Raw genomic sequence first — 6,000 nt, 5'->3', positions numbered from 1 at the left:
CCATGATGCTCAACAACACTGTAGAGTACATGAGCATCATGGGAAATGTAGTTCCGAAACATCTGGGTTCTCTAGGTTCGCCATCACTGCCCTAGGGTCTCTGCTAAAATATATATATATATATATATATATATATATATATATATATATATATATATATAATGTTTGGGGGTTCCAAGTAATTTTCTAGCAATAAATATTGATTTTAACTTAAAGAGGTTTTCCCATTATAAAAAAATAAAATAAAAGTCAGCAGCTACAAATACTGCAGCTGCTGACTTTTAATAATCGGACACTTACCTGTCTCATGGTCCAGCGATGCTGGAGATCAAAGCCTCACTCGTCTCCCCCTCCGTTCTGCGATGCTGGCATTGTAACTGTGGGCATCCGGCTGTGGCCGCACGCCGTATATGGCGATACAATCAAATCATCTGTGTGCAGCCATTCAGGGGATGGCTGCAAACAGAGGAAGAAGCCTGGGAGGTGAGGAACAAGGTAAGTAAATTTGATTTTTATCCCCCGTAGCCGCTACTCTTCGGCACCCCAGTGGTCGCACTCTGAGGTCATCATGTACAACATAGCTCCCAACTGTCCTTGATTTCGAGGGGATGGTCCCTGATTTGGAACAATGTCCCTCTTTAACTCTGTCCCTCATTCCTCCTAATTTTGGCCTGATCTATATAGTTGTATATAAAATGCCCTTTTTATCTATAAAAACGTGTTTTCCAGTGCTAAACCTTTCATCTGATTTCTAAATTGCTGCATTTATAAATTCCAAAGGCCAATATAAAGGAATAGTAGTGGTAAAAAAAAAAAAGCACTTGTGGGTTTAACCAATCTTGTTTTTTTGTACAATTCTCCTTTAAGGGGGCGCAGCAAGGGGTGTGTCCTATGCCTGAAAACTTTTTCTGATAGGTGTCCCTCATTCCCATCTCAAAAAGTTGGGAGGTATGCTGTTACCTTACATCAGGAAGTGCCTGAAGGACCTTCATGGTGGTATCTGTCAATTTTGGGTTATTAGAAGAAACTCCCCCAGGTGTCCTGATCAGCGGTATCTGCTCAGCCTGTACAACTAAATGGCAGGCTGGCAGGAGCCATAGTTCTCTGGCTCTACAAGGATGTATCCGCAGATATCAGCACATCCAATGGTTACCTGCAGTTAGGGACAGATAATTAGACCTGGATGCAAACAAACTGCATCCAGGGGCAGACAAAAAGTTGGGAGGTACATGTACAATGCAGGACCAGCGGTCCTGCATTATAAATGAGGATGCTGACCCATCCAGAACCTGGAGCATCACAAGCATAAGAAGAATGCTTACTGCCAGGGAAGCAAAGGATAAAGTCAGCAAAATTGTTTTTAAATGGTAACCTAAAGGAGCGTTGCTAGGTTAATTGCCACACCATACTGGCTGCTTTTATAACATTCAAAAGCTGGTACGATCTCCAGGGGGCAACCCACCAACATTCCACCAAAAGGCGATCATAACATCTTTTAAATGTCTCTGGTGATCCTGCTATGCTGTGTTCCATGGACACTCCAGATGCCACCCCATTTTATGGAAGGCCATTTTACTGCTCTCAACCCTCCCCCACCCTTTGGTTGCTATAACACTGGCAGAGCAATGGCCCGGCAACTGATTTGCAGTCATGCATCACTGGATGCTAGGATTTTGGAGGATGGGTTATTGGTTGCTAGGGCGCAGGCAGCTGGGCCGCTCATCGTTTGTTTTTGGAAACCAGCTCATTAAAGCTGGTCTGTGTATACAGGGAAACACTACTGAGCTTTAGTAAGGGTGGAGTATGTTATATGAACACTTTGGTCTCAGTGTTACCCCTCACAGTGAGTGGCGCCCATGCTCAGTACCATATGTGGGCGTTACCTAGAGCAGTATGCAAATACAGTCTGCCAAGGAATGTCCGCTACTCCTGACTGACATCCACCCATCAAGGCGTTTTGATATTTGCATAACGCTTCCAAAGAGCCAGCCCACTGCTTGCATCAGGGATGAGGTCTCTTGGGAGGAGTACTGGTGCTGTGATTTTTTCAGGAAACCATGTACAACATCCAGCCAGCGCCTCCCAACAGGTATGATCTGCCTGCATTGTATAGATAAGCATTAAAAAGTCTAAAGTAAGGTATGAAATAAAAAAGAAAAGTTTTTATTTAAAAAAATAAATAAATAAAAATAAATCATTAGGCCGTTGATGGGGTGGGGGGAGCAAAATACAGTATAACCAAATTCAGATGTAATTCTTCCCCATTCTTTGAAAATTATTATTAAAAAGTCTGAAAATAAGCTTGATACATCAGCTAATGAGTAGGAGATTTAAGTACTTGGGTATCCAGGTTAAAAGGGATTTGACAAGCTTTCAGGAATTGAACTTGCAGCCGATCATGTCCCAACTTAGGGCCAGGTGTGCCTCTTGGGCTTCCCTCCCCCTAAACATCATGGGTCGTATCAACTTACTAAAGAGGTTTTTTCTCCCCAAATGTATGTATGTCTTTCGAAACAGCCCTGCCTGGATACTCAACTCCTTCTTTGCAAAACTAGATAAATTTGTGGGTTCATTCATTTGGGGGGAGGGACCCCTAGACTAGCCAGATCAACCTTAATTCTTCCTGCCCCGTATGGGGGGTTGGCTCTGCCGGATTACCGGACCTACTACTGGGCGGCCGTGCTAGTCACGGTCAGGTGGTGGTATGTACTCTTCAAGAAGAATGCAGTAGTGTTCTTGGAGGCAACTATTTTGGGATCGCTCCAAGAATTGGGCAATCTAGTCTATAGGGGGCATAGGTCTTACGACAGCCTCCCACCAAAACGACCCTTCAGGCTTGGATAATGACTAGACAGGGACTTCTTCGCCCTCAAAATTGGTCTCCCTTTTGCCCACTGTGGGGGAACCCCAACCTCTCGCATCTTAGGACAGTAAACAAACCATACCTTTGGGCTAGATATGGCATAAAAAAACTTGGGGATATTATCTCAGAGGGTAGTATACTGACATTCACATCCCTCTGAACCAAAAAGCATCTACCAGGATGGATGTATTTTAGGTACCTCCAATTACGCCATGCCACTCGGGCACAATTCTCCACAATACCTGGACTGACCATGGACCCTGTGGAGGAGCTGCTGACCCAGGAGACACTAAAGAAAACCCTCTTCTCTCTATACCTTAACCTGTTGAGAAAGGACTCCACCAAGTTAGACCAACTTTGGGATAAGTGGAAAACAGACATACCTGACCTAGACAGAAAGGACTGGGACGACTGTTTGGCCGATAGTATCTCTTTGCTATTCTCTTCGAAGGAAAACTAATATAGGTCAAGTTTCTCCATAGGGTCTACTACACCCCCCAGAGGTTGCACAGGGTCTACCCACAGAGGTCACAAGCCTGTCCTCGATGCCACACTGGCATAGGCTCATACTTCCACATGTTTTGGAGTTGCCCCAGGATCGCTAGGTACTGGGCTGCAGTGGTGGAGACGGTAAATGATCGCCTCCAGCTTGATCTTCCTGTGTCCCCTGAACTGTGCTACTGGGAATTCAGGACGATGATCAGAGACCACGTTACACTAAATTGCTTATAACCTACCTCTTCTTTTACGCAAAGAGAGAAATTATATTGCGATGGACTGCTCCCTCCCCCCCCCCCGGTGGACTCCTGGGAGAAATCCATAAATGCAGTGCTTCCTCTCTACAAGCTAACGTACCTAAACAGGAACTGCCCCAAAAAGTTTAACAAAGTATGGCAGCCATGGACAGCGTAGGTGGTGGTAGAGTCTGGTTGGGAAATAATATTAAAGAATATGTAATATCAGCCCTGGCCCTCCTGACCATCGAGAACGGGGAGAATCTCCTACAATAATAGGGTTTTACTGTTGTATCTCTATCATACTAATTCTCCAAACAATTTGCCTGTACTGTATGTTTTGACTTGGTCCATTCTGGACAACTGTTGTATCATGTTTGGATTATATGCGTCAATAAAGGAATAATTTAATGTTAAAAATTTTTTTTTTAAAATGAGTAGGAGATGACGGGGTTTAATTAAATAAAAAAGGAATTTGAAAAAAGAATGCATTGACTGGTTAAAACTGTATTTTTGCCAGTGCTTAGGTACGTAAGTTCTTTTGATCCATCTTTAAATGCCATTTTTATTGTATTTGTTCTTTTAATGTTTTAACTGTATCCCTATAGTGTTTCTATTAAAACTAATCTTAAATATTAAAAATATAAAAACCAGGTCACAACAAATAATTGATTGCATTATGAGATTTATTTACTTTTTAATAGTGTTGAGGCCTAGGCATGGTTGTCCTTCTTCAACAAGAAACAGATATTGCATTTCTTTTCCATAAAGCATTTTCCACCAAGAGAGGTCTTTACTGAAATATATATATATTTATATGCAGCTGTTGATGGGATTTCTCTTGAGGGAAGTTCCCTTGCTCTATGAAGTGAGATTTGCGACTCTCACATTTGGCCAGGGTTTGTCTGAAGGCCTCTGGGATGTTTAGGCCTCTTGGACCACTTCCCTAGAAAACATGAGAGCAATTCTGGGACTTCCACTGTCCTTGTATGCAGTGACGAGATTCAGTTTGTTTTTTCATCTAAATCCAAGATGGATGCTTATGCTTGGTTCACACCTATGCGTGTGGCTGCGGGTGCTGGAATTGCATTGACACCCGTACCCGCAGTGAACATGTGGTGCTGTGACAATACGCTCTCGGGGCTGCCATTGATTCTGAATGACACCCCCACGCATGAAAAAATGCAGTGTGTTTGCGGTTGCAGGAACCGGGCCGGGCCGCGTTTTGAAAAAGGTGCATGCACCTTTTTCTGGGGGAAACGCAGGAAGGGCAGCCCATTCAAATGAATGAAGTAGGTTAAGCGTTACCCAAAATGCAAACAAACTCACCACAGTGTAAATCGCACCATACAAGGTTTTTTTAAAAGCTAAAAGTTGCACTTACAAAAATGCAGGATAAAACGGCCGGCTTGTGAACACCTGTCCACTACGTTACAACGCGATGAGGTCAGCATGCCAATCCTCCTGGCGCACGTTTCGTCACAATCTGACGTTGTCTTGTGGATCGTGTTGTAACGTAGTAGACGGGTGTTCGCAAGCCTGCCGCCTTTTTCCTTGATGCTTTTATCTTGAATTTTTGTAAGAAAAACTTTTAGCTTTTAATAAACCTTGTATGGTGTGATGCACACTATGGTTTGTTTGCATTTTGGGTAACGCTCGACCTACTTCCTTGATTGACTGATGATCCAGTTCCCTGGTCACCTGGTGTGTAGTCCAAGTTCCTTCCCACCCAGTACCTGTGAGCTGCTATCTCAATATCCTTCTGGACAGAAGCCTTGGCTGGGTTTATAGCCGCAGGCTCATGAGAGCTTGCCTTCTGGTAAGCACACACTCTATGTGGTGGAAGTGTACTTCTCTTTAGTGGTGTTTATTGCAAGATTACACACTGGTGCATATATTACATGGACTGAATCTGTACAACACATGGGCTGCTCCTGTGTTGGAAGTTTTCTGGGATTTATATATATTCACTTTGTCATATGGACTAAATTAATATTTTTCATTTTTTGTTTTATTTTCTTTTTAGCGCAGCTTCATTCAACTTTATACTTGTATATGTGTGTATCTCCCATTTTCTGCTGCTGCTTTTGTTTTTTATTATTATTCTTTATTTTTTATTTAGCGTAGTATAATCTTCATTTTTATTCAAATGAGTGGGCTGCCGTGCCAACGTGGGCAGCAAAAACTCAGAGACGTGAGTCCAGGAAGAAGTAGGCCCTATGTCAGTTGAATTTGTTATGCTCATTTAATAAGACAAAGCACAATGAAGGAAGTATAGGACTTCTAAACAACCAATCCAAAATTCTGTTTAACTGTGTTGACCGTGCTTAAAGTTGGCATTTGAGTAGCTGAATGAATAATGTGCTGACATTATACAGTATACAGCAACAGTACCATTATCAA

This window comes from Lithobates pipiens, unplaced genomic scaffold (genome assembly GCF_037356315.1).
Source record: "Lithobates pipiens isolate NorthernLeopardFrog02 unplaced genomic scaffold, aLitPip1_a1.2 Scaffold_22, whole genome shotgun sequence".
In the NCBI taxonomy this organism is placed as follows: domain Eukaryota; kingdom Metazoa; phylum Chordata; class Amphibia; order Anura; family Ranidae; genus Lithobates; species Lithobates pipiens.
This window is presented reverse-complemented; position numbering follows the sequence as displayed.